General features: G+C 37.9%; 1 protein-coding gene across 4 annotated transcripts in view; it reads right to left on the reverse strand.

Moving 5' to 3' along the window:
* The window catches only part of USP54 (ubiquitin specific peptidase 54), a 91,884-nt gene extending 73,750 nt beyond the window's left edge, over positions 1 to 18,134 (reverse strand). Inside the window, exon 1 of one of the 4 annotated variants that reach the window (XM_036385326.2) lies at positions 18,118 to 18,134. The gene's annotated coding sequence lies outside the window, so the exon portion shown is untranslated. Of the gene's footprint in view, positions 1 to 17,787; positions 18,079 to 18,117 lie in introns of those variants that run through there. The other 3 variants (XM_036385324.2, XM_036385329.2, XM_054515540.1) reach the window with 3 other exon arrangements.
* Positions 18,135 to 20,679: the final 2,545 nt, after the last annotated feature.

Genomic DNA, 20,679 nt, shown 5'->3' on the forward strand with positions numbered 1-20,679 from the left:
ATAGATAAGATACAACATGAAATCATCCATTGATAAGCAGCCATTTGCTGCTGTAAATTTCATTCCAACCATGCAAGGGAAAAGCAGCTGTAGTGCCCTAACCTCGGGCACTGGCATCAGCTCAGCTCCCAGCTCAGCAGCATCACAGCACTCCTAAACCCCAGGCCTTCTTAAGTACATCATTTGAATCACACCAAATGCTGGTTTGGCCTCCTACACCCAGTACTTAGAGCTGGTTGATGAGGCTGCAACATCCTGCAAGTTCCATACTACAGCATCTCTTTATTACACATTCCTCCTACGCAGCAGTCTTACCCTCCAGTTCCAGTGGCAGATGCTATTGGCATTCTCTCTGAGGCTTAGTATTTGGGGCATATTTTTCAAAGATTATTTTATCACTAAGTCTTCATGGACAATAACTGTCTTACTTTGCATTCCACTACAGTAAGGGTCCTCCTATTTATTCCTAGTATCAATATCACCTACTAGATTCATACAACTAACTCTACATTTTCTACTTTAAAGCAAGAGTTTCTGGCTCTGTTGGTTAAAAATAATACCATTAAAATGTGGCCAGAAGTTGAAAAAGCACCAACTTGTGAGTTTTCCACATAGATTTGTCTGGAAATTTGAAAACTTATTATCAATATTTAAATAATCAATGTCAACAGTAACTTTTCTTGCAGACAATATGAACACAAACCTAGGAAGGCAAGGTATGTGATGCAGTAAAAATAATAGAATTTACAGCACTTAGCCCAAATTCTCTATGTGATGGAGAAGCAAAATAGTAGCAGAGGAGAGAGAGAGAGAGGTTCAAATGATCACCTCAAAACCAAAACAAATATTTTCAAGTCACCCTGATCCTTTGTGTAACATGCAAAAACTTCCACCTCTTAAAAGCTCCAGTGTCTCCCTGCAGGACACTGCTCCTACTGCTTCCATACCAGACTGTGTGTAGACTGCCCATGGGAGAAAGGAAGGGAAATAGTAGGCATTGAATGGAGCTTTAATAAGTTATTAGAGATAAGGAATACTGAAATGCTGGTATTTCCTTCACATTTACTTTAACAAGAAGCTCCATTAAAAACTGCTTGGAGCTGTGACAAATTCCATTCTCAGGCGCAAAATTCAGGTTTGGCTGGCTACACTGTACACAGGCTGTTGGCTTTGACTCACAAAACCTCTCTGAGCAAACAGAAACTAAAAATGCTAAGTAAGGTAATTTCCAACTGCAATGATTAAAGACACATATTCCAGGGTATAACAATGCAAATACAGACTCGGAGTATACTAACAACATATGTTACACCCCCAGGTAACTGAAGCTGTATTCATTTCTTAGTGGAGAAACAGACAATGGAAACTGAGAAAGATTTTATAAACAAAACAATCACCAACAGTACACTCCTTGTTTTCATAGCCTAATAATATGTTCAGTACCCAGAGTACTGAAGAAACAATTATGAAAATGAGAAAGAAATAAAAGTTAACTACTGACAGGCTTGTTAAGGGCCCTTGAAAAGGAAAAAAGAGCTGAAAATCTTGTGTGGTACAACTCTTACTTGCATAGTGAGATACCAACAAAAAAAAGATGAGGCTACTGAGTTAGAGGCTGTTAGAACTCAAAGGACTGGCAATATGGAGACTGAATGCATCACAATTTTGTCAAGTGGATACTGTCACAGGGTAAATTGTATCCACGAACAAAGTGTTCATTTTTTACTTAGTAACATTCCAAAAGGCTATATGTACCGTTCATCAATCTGAAAATAATGATGTTGTTCAAAAAAACAGCTAAATAAAATTCTTGAGAAGAAAGAACAGTCAGCTGTCTCAGCAACCAGTCCTTTGTTCATGATGAGACCTAAGCTACGGTTTTTGTAACATTTTAAGATCGCTCATCTTTCCTTTTTTCTCATAGATGGGCTTTATACCAAAAAACTTCCTACCTTCCTGAAATTGCCTACCACATACACACAAAATTATGCCTTCTGGTTCTCTTTTTGGCACTTGCACACTCACTCCTCTCCCCAGTTCAAATTATTTCAGTCTTTCCAATTAGGCCTCATTTTCTAGACCTCGAATTATTTGATTACTCTTCTCCCAAACTCTGCTCAGGTGAACTCTATTTCCTTAGGGCATTTGCCCTTGTGAGATGCAACACTTCAAGAGAGGACTTACCCATAGATTAAAAAAAAAAACAAAAAAAGATTTTTCTGTATCTTTTTATCCCTCCTGGTATAACATTTGGCCTTTTACATCAGAAATTCTGGAGAATTATAATCTAACTACTTGTTCCCTACAGTCTAATTGTGTATTCATGATTTCTGTTAAGTGTAGAACTTCAATCTGTCACTATTTATCTCCTAAGATTTTTTTAAATTTCTCAAAATAATTTGGTGTTCATAAAATTGTGTCATATATATATATTCCCTCCAAGTTCTAGGGGCATTTTTAGTGAATCAATTTTGTAAGCACACTCTCTATTCTATCATCAAGGTCATTAACAAGAAGATTGAAATGAAGCAGAATGAGTACAGACCCAACAGACCGTGGCAGATCCGGATTCAATACAACCATTTCATTCTGACAGACGATCATTAGTAACCACCTACTAGGCACAGTCATCCACCAAGTCTTGCTCCTACTCTACAAGAGTTTCTTTCAGGTCACATTTCTTCCCTTGTTTGCAATATTATAGCAAGAGAACTCTGCCAGAGAACTCACTAACATGAAAAATACTAACAGTCACACTTTTCCTGTCAATTTGCTGGCCTTATTGTCATGTTACAGAAGAAACTGTAAGGACTGTTAAGACTGGCAGGACTATTTACTCTTCCTAAATTCATCATACTTGTGCCTCACGTTCCTGTTGTCTCCCTGAGGCTTATGCTTTCTGCAAGAATTTGTTCAAAATGTGGAAGACAGGATACAGGAAATTATAGACCTTTCCTCTCTTTACCCACCCTCTTTACATTTTCAAGTGTTAAAGCATCTCAAAGGGCAGCCAGCTGTACTGAGATAGCTTCCATCACTTTTTTTTTTCCTTAACCAGTCAAAGGATGCACGTCATCAGGATCCAGCCTAATAAATAACCTACCCCAGTAGGTTTTGCATACTAAAAAGTATGTGTTGTATTTCCTCCTTGTGCTAACTGCTGCTCATTTATACTCCTCTTAAGGTTATTTTAATAGTTCTTACTTCTAGTCCATCTTACAAAACTGCGCTGCCTACGAAGAGCCATGGCTCTGTGGCTGCAGGGAGGGCACTGCAGTGAGTGCAGCTCAGAGGGCAGCGATGCTCCAGGGCTGCCCCAGGCTCTGCAGCCCCCGGCAAGGTCAGGACGGGGCTCTGCAGAAGGAAGGGACACTTCCCACTGGGGTGGCCACCCCTAGTGCAATCCCAACACAGCAGAGCCGCACTGAGACAGGAACAGAACCAGAGCTCTGCAATCCACTTAGCAATCACACCAGCAAGGGAGAACAATTACCAGATCGTTTGCAGCATATTAGCGTCGTTTCTGTGTCCATTATGAAATCTGTCTCTACAGCCAGCCGGGCAGACGGAGCTGGGTTGGATGGGACACACACACAGTACTTTGTTCACAAAATTCATGCATATACACTGGAAAAGAGATTGCAGATTAAAAAAAAAAAACCAAACAGGATTAAGCCTGACACAAATGATCCTGCAGATACGATGGCTCTCACAGTGTTGATAGCACAGCACACAAACCCAACAACCCTTTTGTACATTCCTACATTGTTGCACTATTACTTTTAAAACGTTAGTAACTTGCTGTCCTTGCCCAAAATTAAACTGCATAATAATACCCTTATTATAGTACATGTATATGCGGCATGTACTATATTAATGTAAATATTTCATTACATTATTTCAACATAGTAACAAAGAACAGGAAGAAAAAAGTTTAAAATACATGAGTTAAAGATAACTAATTCCTATGTTTTCTTAAGCATATTGTAGGTTATTCACCATGTACCCAAATTGTTTATTTCCTTTTCACAAGAATTATACAATGACTACATAAAACTGAAAAACTGCTCATTATCTTTCATGTACAGTAAGCATACTCATAGCCTTCTGGCCCTTCCTTTCATTGAAGTTTAATCTTCCCAAAATATCAGAGACTAAAAGAAGTAAGATAGCGTAATACAATTGTAAAATAATAAAAATACTTAGGATGCAAAAGTACCTACAAAACTAATTAGTTCCCCTAAGATTATCCAAAATTAATCTGACACATTATATAATTTTATGGCAATACTTTATAAAACAGCAGAGCAAAGTCTAACAAGTTTAACATTAGAACAAAAATAATAAAAATACTATTTGTGTAGGTAAATGTAGCAAATGAATGCTTAGCTGTTGGGAAGTATCTGACTTTTTTTCATTAAAAGTGCAAAACCAAATGTTTTTGAAGGGAAAAAAATACCTGACATGCATGCTTTATCCCTGACAGAAGGAAAAGGCTGAAACGCTGATTTATCATGACTTAACAGGATACTGACCACCAGCTAAACTGCATTAATCGACTAATGCATTTCTAGTCCAATTACCCTGAGAAGCAAAACAACTTAGTATAAACCACTAGTGAATTAACTATATATATTCTCAGTGAAATCTCAGACAACATAACAAAAGAAAACTTACACCGAAACTAGTCAGTCACTAATTTACATCTTACCATATTTTTTCCTGATGAGATAAAGTAATTTACAAGGACAAATATTCAGGTTTCAACTGGTGGGATTTTGGAGAAGGATTTTGTTTGTTTGCTTATTTGCTTTTTTACTATAGGCATGCTAAAGGGTTAATGTTTGGAAGGTAGAAAAAATGTTACAAATTATATTAATCTTGAACACTAATATTAATCACTAATCACAACTAAATCACCAATGAGATAACAATTTGAAGTGGGCTGGCATTCAGTATATTTTGCAACAGATATTACATACTAACTGATTTTTCTTTTACATGAAGTAGATTGATTACTAGTTCCCATAACAATTATTTCAACTCAAAGATCAAGAAATTAATGTGTTTAGGAAAATTTTCATAATAAGAGGCACATCTCCTTGCAGACTTTGTACTACTGCCTCATATATGCGACAGATATTGACAGAAAAAAAATCACATTGATGCAGCCTCCTAATATTACCTTTAAACTTGGAAAGAAGTAAGAACTCTCTCCTATTTAGTTCACTGTCTGATACATGATAGTATGTGAATATAACACATCTGCTCTATTCACATTCACACTGGAATTCAGTACAAACACATATTTAGTTTAATAATTCTTTTAACATAATTTGAACAGTTAGTACAGTCTGTATTTACAATGCTTGTTTATGGTTGGTTTTAGCTGCAAGTTCAGTTGCATCCTTTCTATATGGTCAGGACCCATAACAAGAAATAATTACTGCTGATTACTGTCCAGAGAAAGCCTGTTCTGTGAAGGTGATCTCTGTAATGAAATCCAATTTTTGTCTCTTGTGTATAGATATGTACTTGTACAAGTTACACTACCAAAAACATTTGCTAACTCAAAAGATTTCATTGTAATGTTTCATTATGCTACTTCACATATCCTCCAAGAATTTCCACCCCAGTAGAATGTAACAGATTTTAGAACTATTTCTGTAAGAAGACAGACAGTTCAAGATCTGGTTCCTCTTCTCACTGAACTGGGAATGTGACAGCACCGGAACAGCCAGAACACCCAAATTTTATTCTGAGTTCTACACTAACATCTTCTGACAAGCCAAGCCTCTGTGCCCATCAATTCTGGCTACTTCTGATACGATGCCAAAGTTAATTTTGTTGAAATATCTGCATTGAAAGTCTCCAAACAGAATTCAAGTAAAAAAGAAAAGCTAAAAAACATGTCCAGAACTGAGTTTTTCAAATTAATTTGAATTTTCAAACAGTAAAAAGAATTCTGCCTGCTTATGTAGCAAAGACAAGAAATAAATCTTCAACCCCTTGCTTGTCAGAGGAAGCCTCGTTTGTGGACATCCCTCACAAGCAGCAAAGGAGTGGTGCCATATAAAGCAGCTGACCCTGACTACAACACATGCATCACCATGCCTGGGTAACAGCTAGGTACAATTTGACAGGGAAGGCTGGAATGGATGCTGATGCAATAAGTACTGAGTAGAAACTAATGCAGGCCCAGTTCTCATTCCTCTGAAATGTTAACTGTCATCATCTTTTCCACAGTACCAGCCCACCAACAGTTACTATTTGAATGAATAAGCTAAACCTAAAGACAGTATTGAAGCAAAAGAAATTGTGCATACTCCTTTCCTAAGTATTTACCAGTCCACCAACCTCCTCTCCTTTTTATATGCTTCCCCTATGATAGATGAACAGCTTTGCAACTTAAAAACTGGCTGCAAAACCTGCAATGAGCAAACTCAGTATTAAGGCTCACAAATGTCTGAAATCAAAACACCTAACTCAAGTTCTTCTGAATTTTCCTATTCTAATTCTCCTTACTGCAAAGGATACAGAAGAGCTGAGTAAGCAAGTGATGTCACTGCACTTTACAAAAGAGGTAGAAATTGCATAAAGTGTAAAGATGCAATGCACATCAATTCATTTCCTAATTACTTACATAATAGATATTGTTGCTTTTTGTTATTATATCTTGCAAATTTACACCATTTTAAACATGCATTCTAATACTTTGCCTAGAAATTCTACTTAATTATCTACTAGGCAGAATTATATTTCTAATTAAAACATAACCAAACATGCAAGGAAGTGACATATAAAATTTATGTCATTCATAACACAAAGCTTTCAGTGTTGGTATCCTGGCTGTATCCCGAAATCCAAGAGTACCAGTAAACATATCTTCCTGTTATACCATTCAATAGGAATAAAAAGCTTACAAGGCTGTAATTTAAACAATCTAAGAAAGCAGGACTGATTCCAGTTGTAAATACATCTGAAATTCCAGTCATGGGTTGCTGCCTAAGGCAGCAACAGCCACTGAAATCACAGAAATTCCCTCCTGGTAGAAACTTCTGTCTGCAAGAAAGAGGCTACTCTAGTTGTGGAAGCAGAACTGACATCAGTAAAGAGGAGACAATCCTGCTATACATTATCTTAGTCTAAATTCCAAATAATTTTGGCAGCACCAGTATGCATTTAAAAAAACTTAGTGAAACAGAGGAAATATTTCCCTAACAACCCTTTTAAAGAATCTCCAAAACAATTCTGCCCTGAAAATACATGAAATGTTTCCTCCAGCACAGGTTTCTTTATAAAAATGTCAAGTGGATTTTTGGCAGCGATAATTTTCCTACTTCAACTTTCAATTTTCAAAACCATAATTTCGAAGATCTCAATCTGAAATGGGCTAAGTTGTGACATTAAGTCCAGGTAAGTTTAAAGGAGGCACTGGATTTGGCTTTGCATTTCCCAAAGAACGTGGAGATGATAGACAAACACACACACATGCTTCATCCTCTGTCACCAAATTCAGAAACCAAGATATTTAAGTGAATGCCTTTGAGGCAAAGAACATTATTTTCCTGCTCTAAAGTCAGCTGGATAATTATACCCCGCAAGTAGTGCTAAACACTTGAAGGAACTACTAAGTAATTAGACTTTGCAGGTGTGCCATTTATTTTGTAAAGTCCAAACAGGAGAAAAAAGTTGACACAAACACCTCTGTGACCATTAGCTTTTTTGGGAAGTTCTGACTAATATAAAAAGTTACAAGTGTCCAAAGTTACAAGTGTTTCAAAAGCCAGAATTCCTGTGATTGGCTTTGTCTAGACTTCTCTATGTAGCGTTACATTAATATTATTATGTTTCTCTCAGATTAATAATAAAATCCTTTGTGAAAGCTGATTGGAAAACCACAAAAAAATACCTACATACCAGCTACTGTTGCAAATGCACTTTTTGTTCAAGGAGTGAACATTGTGCTACTTTTTCTATTTCTTCTGAGGAGGTAAACTGCTTATGAGAGGAAGAGTTAAGGACAGCATTATCAAGGACAGCACTAGTAATTAAGAGTCTTCATGCTGTCCTGAGTTAGGCCAGCCAGGGATAATAACATAAAAATGCTGGCCTTTATTAAAAGAGACTGAGGGTTTAATAAATTCAAGAATTTTTCCACAACCTCTTTAGAGCAGCCCAGAGTTGGCCTTCACTATTTCTTAACAGATTCAAAATCATGATCACTGCTTCTCATTTATGTGGAATATTATCAGTCGATGGAAAATTCCTTTGGTAAGCAGCCAAGGCAACTTCTCCCCCCCCGACAAAGAAAAAATAAACATATTTAAAAACTCACACAAACCAAACCGGTTGATATTAATAAAAGGGGGGAGAATTGAACATCCTTTGTTTCATTTGACACCGTTTTCCTCTATATTCAGTAGCTGTTTGGATTTTTATTTTTTTAAGAAAAAAGAATGTTGGCAGAATTAAAACTGTGTGACTACAAACCTAAATAATGGGAGTGGGCAGAGGTAGAAAAATTCAAACACTAATTTATGTGCTAAAATTCTATTTATTGCCTATAGTCATCATGTGGGAGGACAGATATCAGATCATTATTGGGGAAAGTAAGGGGCAAGATATTTTTTAACTGTTTTTCAGTTTGTACCACCTGTATGCAGTCCAAAACAAGCAGCTGGATCTCACTTTAGCATTCACACCAGAAAGCACTGCCATCACCTCTTTCTGTGGAAGTGATCTGGCAAAGCAGACCGGCAATGCAGAACATCCCCGCGCAGCACCAGCAGCTCTGCTGGGGCGGGCAGGCCCTCAACCTGGAGATCTCCTTACAAACATGCACATGAAAATCAACAATTTGATCTTCATCCCACACCAAAAGATAACACTAGAATCAAAAGTGGGTATTTAAAACAAAAGTGACCCGATTAAAGTCTAGGACCAGTTCTATTAAAAAAATATTACTATTAGATAGAGAAATAAGACTTCTTCCTCCCCGTTGTAACTTAAATCAGGCATTAACCGCTTCATAAAATGCTATTAGTTATACTTATAGGCATAAATTATGAATGTGTCTATATTTTTCCTCTCTTATGACAACTCCAACTCTGAAGACAAAAGGATTTTTCATAGTCTCAAAAAAAATCTCCCAAAGAGATTAGTTTTTAAATCTAAATGCATCTTTCATGTCTTATCAAAGAATCAAAAGTAACTGACAATGTTATTCTTGAAAAACATTTATGCAGTTCAGTCTGCTCAACAGCTGACAGCAATTTAACAAAATTTCTTTTTGGCCTTCTTCTTTGTTTATATCAGTAACAAAAGAAAAAAAAAAGGAAACCAAACACATTTAGTCATTTAGTTGCAGCAACTATCTCAGCAACAGGCACATTGTACAATGCCTCAGTGACTTCCTGCTTAGGAACCCTACTAAACTCTTCTGAAATTCTGTCTGTTTTATTAGAAGAAAAAATGTGCTGGCTCCCTTGCTCTAATTCTTCTTGCCTGCATAATATCCAAGTTACGCTATGTCCTACTCACAATTAGAACTTGTTCTGAATATTATATAATGTCTGAGAATCATCTATTTCTTGTACAAAAATTAATGTTTGTTTAGTCAAGGTCCTGCATAATTTATTAAAATTTAGAACAAAGAATTTCATCGTTTGGTTAAGTCCTCTTAGGAAAATGGCTTAATCTAGACTAAATCTTCACAGAAATATTCTTTAAGGCAGGAGTTAATCTGTCCGCAGCCACAGCTGCTTAGCAAGACAGTTGGACAGCAATTTGCTGCACTCCCTTTCCCCCTGAGCTGGTGCCTCAAATTCTCCAGTCTCATGTGATGCCATTTTTACCAAAGGAATTTATTGAACACTCCAAATGAACAGCTCACGCAATTAGGAAGAAAGATTGCTGAAAATGAGTGTGATCAACAAGTACATCAGAGCCACAGAATAACTGAGGCTAGAAAGGATGCCAGAGGAGGTTTATCACCTAACCTCACACCGAAAGCATGACTAAGAGGTCAGATCAGGTGGCTCTGGGCTTCATCCAGTTGGGACTTAAAATCCTCTAGGGATGTAGACTGGATTGCCTCTCATTCAAATGCACAGCTGTCAATAGAGTGAGGAAAAATATCTTCCTTACCACCAGTCAGAACCTTTCCTATTTTAATTTATGCCCATAAATTGATAACGGACGTCACGTGCTTCCTGAGGAAAGTTCCTATGTCATATTTATGTGTGATTTTCACAAACCAAATGAGAACATTAGTTTGACTGGACAAGTGAAGACATTTTTATGTCCTATTTAAAGCAGAGACATATTGGCAATCCCATATCAGCTCAATAGGCTGGCATTACACAGAAGGAGTGAAAATTTAGTATGCAGAAAACAAGAAAATGCCACTGAGAATTCTTAGAATTCACCTCAAGAACAGTATTTCAATTGTTTTATTGAAGTAATAATCTCAAGTGTTCCTTTGCAGAATAATCCCGAAAAATAAGATTTTCCCAGTACTGTTGCTTTTTCTAGAAATGCTTCTGCAACTATGCCATCAGAAAAAGCAACTTCAATTTGAAAACGTCCCTCTCTATCCCTGAGCCTGAAAAATTCTCTGTTCAAGTGGAGATAACAAGACTCTACCATCTTCTGCCTGTGGTTGCTGTTGGTTCCTACCAGGCAACAATCAAATACAGTGGAATTGCCCAGCTACCTTTCCAGGCTGCAGCTGCAATATCAGATAAACAGGCAGAGGAGAATCCATCACATGCAGACAGTGAACTGAGGAAAATATAATGGGTAGTGGTAAATATCTTCATTGATGTGATAATTATACAGCTGACTATCACTGCTACAGACTGTTTGAATAAATACATTACTAGATTATTAAACTGCCTTTCTATCTCTCCCAAAAATGAAGAGCCCTTAAAGAAAACACATTTGCACAACAGAAGATATTTCTTAAAAGACAGCTATTTCTGGGTCTTAAACCCAGCTAGGTTTTGTTAACATTCCTTCTTCATCCTCTTCTGAAGCAATGCATTTTAAGAGATGTATCTAAAGCAAAGTTTTGAAAAGCTTCCCTGAAAAATCTGTGGAAGTTTTCTGTCTTCAAGAATTTAAACAAATTAGTAATATCATAAAAATACCACTTAAATGAAAACTGCAATATTGCCAAATTCACACCACAGCATTTTTTCCTAATTCACTTTGAGAAAAATAAATAAATCTTTATTTAAAATCTATCAAGCATCCATAGTCAAAGAACCCTAAAGTTTTTGCTGGCAGTGCCTTTTTTTAACATACTTCAAAAGTATTTACATCAACTCCCCAGATATCATCTGTTACAAGTACTGCATGGATTGATGTGGTAAGTGTCCAAAACAGACATCAGAGAGAGTGCTGCAGTTTACTATCCCAATGTTTATGAAGTTTTGCTGTCTATTCATTAGCACACTTCAGATGCAGCATAATGAAAAAGTTTTAAAGAACAGGACGAGTAAAAAAAAAAAAAATCAATCTTTTTTTCCCCTTTTATTTTCCCTTCCCTTCCCCTACACCATGACCTATTTTCTTGAATAACATGCAGATCTACTGAGGACATTAACCTGTTTCCATGTCACAGTAACAGCCCATGTATCAACATGCTGAGATGCATTAGCTGTTGTTTATTGATCCATTTATAAGTTCACTGTACTGGGAATAAAAACTGGAGGATTATAAAGTCTTTTGCTATCCTCTGCTTTGTGACACACTTTACTGATTAACTATTTCCCAGAACACATTTATTTCCATGTTTTGTGGAAATACTTACAGAAGATTCCTCCTCTTCAAACAGTCTCCCACATCTGAATCACTCTTACATATTTTTAGTCTATTCATTATTTTCAAAATTCAAAATGTAATAAACCACATATCATTTTTTTAAATTAAATCATATTAATTACATCCACCAAACAATATCTACTACAAATACTGATTTACATTTACCAAGTATGAGAAATAAACAAGCAGGTAGGATAAAAAAAATAAAGCTAATTTCCCCTTGATTCCCTGCAGGCTTCTCATATGTGAACTGTTCCCACCATACACAGGACATGCAGCATGTACCTCTGCATAAATTTTGGTGAGCCAAAGTGTTCCATAAGAAAAGCATTCTAGTCAAGACACTAACATGTGGCCATTGGTTATGACAGTTCATCCTACCTGCTTCTACCTTTGAACCAGTAGTTACTGCTTATTTGTAAAGCACACATTCAAACCTGCTCTTTTGTGCTGCTTTATGGCACTAAATAGTATATACCATTTAGCAAGTTTGACTACATTCTAAAAACAGGAATCCACAATAAACCCACATTCACTGCTTCAATTTATATAGGATGGGAAAGCAGCTGAAGTTTAACTGCCTGGATTTTCAGAGTTGTAAAAGACAAAAGGGAAAAGCAATTCCAAAAGCCAGACTACTACCCTTCAAATTCAAGGACTGCATGCTTGATCAAAAGCACACATCAAATCAATTATGGCAGAATGTAAAAAGCCAGATTTTATTGCAAAATTATTAAAAGATCACCAGGGTTCATGCTCTGTCACACTTTTACAGACAACCACATTTCAATGAAGTCTTATCTGCATTTAAAAAAAACCAAAACCACAAAACAAAAACACCCAAAGAAAAAAAAAGCATAGTTTCAGGCTTGGAGAGATATCTGAAAGAGGGAAACATTCATAAATTGTATCTATGAGTTTTAAAACCCTAATTTCTAGAATTCTCAAAAACCCCTAAGGATTGAGGTATTTTGCTTTCAACAACAGAACCCTTGGAAGATGAGTTCAGTGCCATCAAAGGAGTGGGGGGAAAATTACAAAAGAGATACAGCTCATGTCCTGTCTACAAGAAATTGCTATGCAAAAAGAAAAATACTGCCCCAAGAGAGATGCTCTAGCTGATACTCTCTAGAGGGAGAAAACAAATTGCACCAAGGATGCATCTCACAGCGTAATCATATGCCTTGTTTCACTAGTAACTTGGCAGTAATTTTTTTTTTGTTGTTGCCCACAGAAGCATATGACCAAAACAGGTTTTCTACCAATACCTTTTGAATCAGTTGGCCAATTTTCAACATTTTGAAATAAAACCCCCAGAGATCTCTAAAATAACTTATGTTCCTCTAAACCACATGAAAATTAATGGTCAGGGAGTGGAAAAAAACCTAATTTGTTCTCATAGTGAGGGGACAGTAGGAAATTCACCTCTTTATACTTGATTTGGCAGCAGATCAATCCATACAGAAACAGTTGATATGAAGTCGAATGAGATTAAGGATTGGAGGAAAAGGGATAAGGAGATAAAAAGACAATCCAAATACATACAAATGTTAATTTTATTATTTCTGTAGCTCACAAAAACTGTAACTTGTAGACAGTAACTTAATAACTTTAGAAACTAAGAATCACTTGCCCAAGTATTTACATTTGTTGACCTCCTCCTGCTCACTAGGTTGCCTAGGAACACCTTACCTCAGAATGAATGGAAAAATAGTTTATGAGCCCATCTGGACATTTCAAATACTTTTTAATCTATTTTATGAAATCCATGCAAATGGTTTTCCATTATGCTTTTTTACAGCATTAAAGATACTCAATGAAGAAAAAAAGTAGAGGAGTAATAAAGATAATATACTCTGAAAAGGCTTTCATAGATAAATACCAACTTGGATACAACATGCAGAAGTGTTGGTGGGATGACTCAGATCCAAATGATATTTTATTTAAGTTCATTTTCTTAGCAGTAGCCTGATGTTGTTAATAACTCCCAGTAGGCTACTTAGAGCTGTAGATTCATTTTCCCATTAATGGCAGCAAAAGGTTCTTTGTTAATGGTTTTAGGATAATGCTGGGTTTTGCCATATGGTTGGATTTCTATGAGGGTTTCTCATGAAAAGCCAGAGAGTGTAAGAAATTGTTACTATATTTAACTGCAGTGTCCTCACACGCACAGCAGACAACTGGAATGGACACTGTTCTAATATTTACAAGTGCAAATGATGCTCAATATTTACTGCATGTTCTGTTTAAGAGGACTACAGGGACCTTAAACAAGAGAACATGTGGATAGATCAGATGATTCGTAAAACAATACTGAGCTTTTCACCTCTAGGTCATTGGTTCAAATCTAAACTGGTCGGTAATGAAGGCAAGCTATTATCATCTGACAGCCCTGGTCTCTGCAAATTGATTTGTCAAGCTCAGTCCTGCTCTCATCAAACTCAAAATTCAAAATGTCAATTTGCATTTCTGAAAACAATCCCAGCAACATAAGAAAAAAATGAACAAACAGAAGTAATCTCTTCCTCCTCAGATACCATCTCCAGACCAGAGCCTCTGGAGAGTGCCAGAGGAACAGTGCAAATTATAGCACTACTATAGCACTAGCACAATGCATCATTCTGTGGATAAAGGTTATTTCTGACTCTCAGATACCCAATTGTACAAGTATAAAGCTTTCAGAGGTTTCATTAATAAAGAAAAGACAAGAAAGAAGAGACCAATATGCAGATCTTAAAGCTGAAACTTCACAGTCCTGCTTAAAGATCTCTTCATATATGTTGTTCAAAGGTGTGTTCCTTAAGGTTGAAAATTTTGAAGAAAATGGTTACAGTACTCTATAAAAAGAATATCAAATTTAGTTTCCACGTTGTTATGATGTCTTTGTAGTCAAAATGTTTAAACACCACTTGTAGCAGCAACAATGTATTCTATTACTTGAAGATTTAATTCAGAAATGGATTTATTTACAAGTTATCATGAATAATACTAAAGAAGCCATATTTTTACAGTATTTCTTCAAAATCATGTTAGACAGAAAAAGCACAGATAATGTCATAACAGTATATAATTTTCCACATGCTTTCATAATTTGAACAAAAATGGTCTTAAGCCTCAAAACCACATCCAGCCCATTCCTTTGCCTTTTACTAGCTTGGGAGCAATCACAAGAAACACTCAGCAGGTACCACAGTCCTCCATTTTACTAAGCAATCACTGCTACAGGACTGAATAGACACACCAACTTTTAATACAGTGCCTTTAAGATCACCTTTACATCACAAACTTACAGCACTAGACAACAAAATCTACTCAAAGTTTTACACTCTTATGAACATGAAATATTACTCCTAATATTTGAGACTACAACGGAATACATACAACTCACAAATCTTGGGAAGTATCAAAAAAGTAAGAGCCTCTTGCAGGTTCCTTGGTTTTTACTAAGGTGCTGATAAACTGAAGTTTTTCCTTCCTTTTTCAATAACTCCAGATATAAAACACTTACTGTAACTGTAGGAAAGACCCAACAGGTTAACTTGCCAGCTGAATGACGGTACACAGGTTCTGCAAGCTGAGTAACTGAGCTGTATACAGCCTATTGCTATAAAACCAGAGTAGCACAGCCCAGCCATATCCTAGTCTGGCCAAACATTAGACCCACAGTGTCCCATAGACAGTGGCTGGTGACATGCTTCCCCTGTCCCAGAACAAGAAACCCCATGCATCAAGTGACATAACAAAAAAAGAGAAGAAATGAACTGCACACTAAATTTGTATGTCAAGAGACACAGTAAGACTGACTACACTGTGTCTTTTGTCTCAGAAAGTGTCCAGCCTACACCAGGAGATGGCTCCTCCCAGCAGTCTCACACACAGAGCATAACCCTAGGCAATGGGGCTGCCTACAGATGAAGGGAAGAAGGCAAAATCCTAAAGACTATGGATTGCCTATTACTTAACTTGCAATTAACAGGACCAATAGAGGGATCCAAGCAAGCCAATCCAAATTCTTTGACAGTCAGTAATAAAATTTCATGCTGTTCCTCTCTGCCATCGAGCACTGCATATCTTTTCTAGGGAATGACCTTCAGTGACAGAATATAAAAAGGTTTTGGAATTGTGCCTGTAGCCACCATTGACAGAAAATAAAGAAATTTAAAAGCAAACAAGAAGTATTTCAGAGAACAAATTAAAACAGTTTGAATAAATGTCTGTGGAACATATGTTAGAAAACTGAAGGATGTGTAAGGTATTCAGAAGGCTGCATAAGAAAACATGAAAATACTAATAAGCTCTACAGGTATCAACAGGTATGTCAATTATAAAACAGTTTTGTTGGTTCTGAAGTTAGGTAAGCAGATTAAAAAAAAGAAAAAACAAAAACAAACAATAGCTGTGACATTTTATTATTCTTTCATCCTCTTACCTCATTTTTTTTTAATATCATCTGTTGCAATTTACACAGTTGGACCAAAAGGGATTCCGGACAGGCACAACTGTTTTTTACAGAGATATGTTAATAGAGTCCCCAAAGTCAATGAGCCTCTCAAGGTAACAAACTTTTTGAAGCTCCACAAACTGGGAAATAAACACACTTTCTCTTCTATGTACTGTCCATGAAAACTCGCCTAAGAAGGCTTAATCCCTAATAACATCTCCAAGACTAGACAGAGAAGGATTTAAATTCCCATTATCCTTTTTAACAAACTTGTGACTACAGTCTCAAAATAGACACTTAACCCAGAATTGAGAGAAGAACTGGCATATTTCTTACCTGCAATGCCTGAAAGAAATGAACTGAAATGTTTTACAAAACATCTAAATTCTCTGGGATAACTGTAAATTTATAAATGCAAATTTGTAAATGCACCAGACAAATCTGGCACACCCTTACTCCTCACTGCACCCCAAGAACATAAAGACTTCATAGGTGACATTACCAGGTGAGAAGGAAACAAACAAGCAAAAAATAAAGCTTCTATTTAATCCAGTCTGAATGATATGCAGCATGCTTGATTAGATATAGTTTTGATTAGGTGATGGAATAGAACTTACAGACTATCCTATCTAATTTAACTGTTACTATTCCTATCACTTCCTAAATGAGAACAGATTTCAACAGGCTGACAAATATTTTTCAGCCCACAATACATTATTTTAATTATTTTTAAAAGCTGTCATATTCAAGTCGTGTTACCTCACCAGCTGAGTTCTCAGCACAGCAGTACTTTCCCTCACTCTTGAAGCAAACACAAGACTACCTGTGCTGCTGCTGTTTTCCAAATCTGCTACTCAGTGTCAAGTATATTGCAGCACAAAATCTTTCCGTTGGAGATTTTTTTTCGAGTCTGAAAAGTAGCACAAGCTCAGATAATTTTTTTTTCGGTACACACGTCTTTCTTTCAGGCTGCATGAGAAATACACAGCTATTTTCCCTCCCTTTTTATATGCATCTTTTTTCCATTATTAGAACCTTCAGAATTTGTTCTGAAATCTGGAAAGCTTTTTGAATTTTTTTAACACACGATCAGCCATTACAATAACCACAAGAAGTTCACGTAGCTGAAAAACCAGAAAGCCATTGTGCCTGCAACTTTTTGAAAGCAGAGGGTGTATATTGTTTTGGTTTCTATTTATGGCTGTAATCCTCATGAATGTCCACTTATAATCTTTCTACTCAAAGAAAGATTTTAAGAGAACTCCTTAAGAGCTTCTGCTTTCTTTTAAAAGAGGGGGGGGGAAAAAGCACATGGTTTTAACTACCTTAGACCAACACAGTCAATTAAATACTAAGGAGGTTCTGCTAACCAACAGCAGCTCCCATGCAAGTTTAACTTTTGACGGCAGCGATCACGCCTCGGTTACTGACCAAGATAATACAACATCCCTTATTATTTCAAAGACCCCCGCTAATAAAATACCTTTTTAGCCTCTAGCATTCTCTTTTTCTCGTACCTGCTACTCCTTCTCCCTTCTGCGGGCGTGCAGGGCAGAGGGGCCTTTCACGCCCAGCCCCGCCGGAGGTCGGGCCGAGATTGGGGCCCGGCCGAGTCCCGCACGGACCCCACTGCGGCCTGACCGAAGCGGGCGGGGGCTGCGCCACAGCGCAGGGCGGGGGTCGCCACCGGCGAGGCTCCGGGCGCACGGTCGAGCAGCTAGTGAACAGCTGGGTCTGGCCGCGGCTCCTCCTGAGGGGACGGGACGGGACGGGACGGGACGGGACGGGAGGAGAGGAGAGGAGAGGAGAGGAATACCCCGCACTCCGGCAGCGGCTTCAGTCCCCACCTGTCCCCGCGCGCGGGTCCCGCCGGGCGCGCTCATCCCCCGCTGCCATAGCTACGGGCAGCCGCGCCGCCCGCCTCTCGCGAGAGCCGCCATCTTCCCGTGAGAGCCGCGGGCTGCGCCGGCGGCGGGCGCCTCCTCTGGCGAGAGGGCTGAGGGAGCGCGGGGCGGGGCGGCGCTGCTGCTGCTGCTGCAGGGGCGCGGCTCTGACTGCCGGGGCGCGGCTCTGCCGGCCGGGAAACACCTCGGGGTTGCCCACAGCTGCAAAACCTGGGCAGTGCTCGCTGCCGTGAAACGGCTGGAGGAAACAGACACGTTCGTGTCCAGTAAAAGTTTGCTTGTAGTTCATGTGAGCTGAGTTGGCTGACAGGCTAGAGCCGAGACATGGGGTGTTCAACACCGTGCATACTTCAGGTGTGAATTAGACCATCTCAGGATGAGGGAAAATTGAGTAAGATATTTTAGAAATTTGTAGTGTGATTTTCTGAATTCTAGGCAATATGTGAAATTATTATAAATCTCGTATTCCATGAATTGTGTCAACTGTACATTGCAATCTCTGATTTCCTGTCACCAGTGCAGACTGATGGTGATACTAACTCTGGTGTAATAGTTCTCTTGGTGATACCCAAGAAACACTTTTCAAGCCCACTGAAATAACTAGGTGTTTCCCTATGAATTCAGAACCATGTATGTAGAGATAATCTGGGGATAACTGCGGCGACCACCATTTCCATGACCAGTTGGTACCTCAGTGCCACATGGATAAACAACAATAGTAGTTACTCAGACAGAAACATGAAGACATGAGGGTTAATACATTTTCTTTTCTGCTCTTTTATTTCCAGTGTTCCCAGCATCTGAGAGATACAGCTTTTGTAACAAATCTTAGAGAAGTGCCACCACCTCTGTAAGTGTACAGGAAGTTCTTTCTATTTAATTGCTGAGCCCATTTTTACATAAGAGAAGTGAGTTGATGCATAGTGTTCTGTATCTAAAAGATGTATGCCAGAATTTGCAGCTTCTGATAATTCAGGTATCCTGGTAGTGGTGTTCCAGATGCACAGAGTGTGCCTGGGAGTCTGGGACTGTTGTTTGTTCTGCTTACAGCAAACCAAGCATAGAGTCTGTGAATATACGTCTGCAATAGTGTTCATGCTGCTGTTAATATGGCATTTCTAACACCACTAAGAATAAGTTTGTGCATTTGGGAGAATATTTGTTTACTTGTGTCTTCCCATCCCATTTCAGTTTTTTGCTTTGGGAATCTAACCAACCATAGTGGAAAAAAGAGCAAATGAGGAAGGCCTCAAGCCTCTCTTAGGGACCAAAGCTAATTAAGAGGAACAGTTAGAGAGAGAGTAGATATAATGAAGCCCTGAATATGTGCTAGCTTCAGGCCCATAAAAGTATGGCTGTTTTTGTAATAGACTATGGAACTAATTGCATGTCTGAGCCAGCACTGTGGGGTTTGACTGAAGCACTCCTCAGTGTAATTGAATTTGTGTAGCATCTGTGAGCAGGGGGGGTCCTGTGCCACAGGGCCCATAGCGTGTCCTTAGGCAGGCCAGCAGAAAGTTGCTCATTTGTTTGTCCCTCCTTCCAGGGACCACTTTGTTTTCCCTGCAGTGAACGACGTACTATGGGATTGTTGCTTCAAGCAGGAACTTCTCCCAGTAAGAACACAAAGTCCACAGAGTCCTTGTTTACCCTTTTGTGTAGAAGGATGTTTTGGAGCAGGAGTGCAGCATTGCTTAGTGGCCAGCTTTTTCACTGCTCTTTGTGTCCTCCTTGTATGCCTTTCTTCTCCCTAGCTGCAAATGCAGGAACCTGGAGTTAAACAATGATGTCTGAGCCTGGGAAGAGTTGAGACCTTTGTAGCCTTCTGTAGTACCATTACACTGTCTCTGTCTGAATTTCTAGAAAATGTTTGTTCCCAGTAAGCCCTGTTACAAGAACCAAGAAGAATAACTATTTTGATTTGGCACCTGAAGAACTTATAACCATAAATTAATCTCATCTTGTGCATTTATTTGTTCACTGGATTTTTGAAAGGCAAATGTTTGTTTTCATTCTGGCTTGAACTATACCTAACTTCTGCTCCAATTTCTTTAAAGGGTAGTCTGCAAATTTATTTGTATCAGTTCTCTCTGACAGTATTTCAGATGATGTTTTGTTTAAATGAAAAACAAACTTTTAGAATTAAAACTCTTTGTACAAAACATTTTGTGTTTCTTTTATTGTTCATCAAGAGATCAAAATAAACACACAAAAAAGAACCCTGCAGGTTTTCTTAAAAATAGTTGGACAATATGCATTAAAAGTTTTGATGTAAATAATGTTTCTAAAAAGTATAATTGAAAATCAAAGTAATAGTTTATATTTGAGAATTTGTTTATTAAGCTGACTGAAGTTTAGATTGCATTTTAAAAGCACTGCTTCAGGGTTGTTTATGTAGTTCTCTTCCCTTTACTGCGTGTCTTAATTAACACAAAATATATCTGAGCAAGTACTTGCACTCCTTAAAGCTTCATGTAGGTTGTACTGCAAGCAGAAGATGATCAT

The sequence above is a fragment of the Molothrus ater genome, chromosome 8, assembly GCF_012460135.2.
Source record: "Molothrus ater isolate BHLD 08-10-18 breed brown headed cowbird chromosome 8, BPBGC_Mater_1.1, whole genome shotgun sequence".
Classification (NCBI taxonomy): Eukaryota; Metazoa; Chordata; class Aves; order Passeriformes; family Icteridae; genus Molothrus; species Molothrus ater.